This window comes from Mus caroli, chromosome 9, assembly GCF_900094665.2.
Source record: "Mus caroli chromosome 9, CAROLI_EIJ_v1.1, whole genome shotgun sequence".
NCBI classification, from domain to species: Eukaryota; Metazoa; Chordata; class Mammalia; order Rodentia; family Muridae; genus Mus; species Mus caroli.
Genome location: NC_034578.1, coordinates 86,541,474 through 86,543,232, shown reverse-complemented (window position 1 = coordinate 86,543,232; position 1,759 = coordinate 86,541,474).

The window sequence follows — 1,759 nt, the reverse complement described above, 5'->3', positions numbered from 1 at the left end:
TATGAGGTATTTTTCTTTCTGAATCTGGACTACTTTACTCAATATAATTTTTTTTCTGCTCTTGTAAATTTTTACAGTGTAATTACTTTAGTTGTTTTTTTTATTGAAAATAGATTCTTCTCTCATACAATACATCTTGATCACAATTTTTCTTCCATTCACTCTCCCAGCTGCTCCCCTCACCTCCCCAGGACCTACACCCTCTCTATTTCCTCTTCAGAAAAGAGCAGGCCTCCAAAAGACAATGATCATTATAATGCTTGTATTTGCTTTACTGCTGCTTATCTGTTTATTGAATTTATTGAATACACAACTCCAAACATTAACTGTTTTAGCATTTATTGTTTGTACTAGATAAAAGAGAAAATAAAGTTATAGTGTGTTCTTCTGAAAAAAAAAAGACAATGTTAAAACAGGATCAAACAGGACAAAACAAGATACAGTAAGACAAACAGAAATCTCTCACATCAAGGCTGGATGTTTCCAATAAAAGAAAACACATCCCAAGGNCAGNCAAAAGATTCAGAGATATACCCACTTCCACTGTTTAGAATCTAATCAAAACCACAAAACTAACAGCCATAACGTATAGAAAAAGGCCCNGATATAGACCCATGCAAGCCCCCTGCTTCCAGCTTTCAGTCTCTGTGAGTCCTCGGAGCCNTGCTTAGTTGATTCAGTAGGCCAAGATGTTCTCCTGGTGTCCNCTAGCTCCCTGACGCCTACTGTCTTTCCTTTCCTTCTTCCATGGAAAAGCTTTTCCTTCTTCTTTAGGAAAAACTCTAAGAGATGGGAGTGGGGAGATGCAATGAAGACCTACTTACTGTTTTACCCCCAACCTCTCTGCCTGATTCCTATGGGTTAGGATATAAAACATTCGAGTATTACTCCAGCACCATGCCTGTTGCATCCCACCATAGTGTCATAGACCAACCCTCTAAAACTGTTGTGAGCAAGCCTCCAAATCAATACTTTCTTTTATAAGAATTTCCTCAGTTTCAGTGTTTCCTCCCAGCAATAACACAGAAACTTAGACAACATTCATGTTGTGAATTTTTTTAAGGAAGATACATGGCAAGGAAATGAAACTGGAGAAAGAATATAACAACAGTACCTTCATCCTGTCCGCAAGAAAATAGGACCCTGAGTCCTACAATCAATCATAAAGAACTAGATGTTGTTAATAAACTGAAGCTTGGAAGAGGAACCTGAGTCTCAGAGACTGAAGCCTGACCAACAAGTTGACTTCAGCCATGTTAGATGCTAAGCAAAGAACCATGACACATGAATCTCCTGATTGCCTAAAATAGTGGATTTGTGGGGTTGTGTTTTTGTTGTTTTGTTTTTTAGTTGCTGAGTTTATGACGATGTATTACACATCAATAGTAAACTGGCAGTAGTATTTTATCTTTTTGTCTAGTTTGGATCTATGAAGAAAGATGAAGAAGCTCTCAGAAATGAAAGCAAGGGAAAAAAAACAATGAGTTTTTTTACAATGCAGTGAATCTGAACCTTATGCAGCTATTGTGGAGATCAGGCATAGAATGGGTTTTGACAATTTCTTGTGTACTGTTTGGTGCTAAAAGGTGAGAGGTCACAGAGTTCTATCATGCTATCTATTTCCCTTTGGGATATTTATTGAACTATCTATCTGTTTATTTGACTGCATAATGGAGTGGTTATTATTACATTTTTATAATACATGTGCGCATTTATACGTGGAACTACTGCGTCTTTTTTATCTGTTATCATGTGCCAT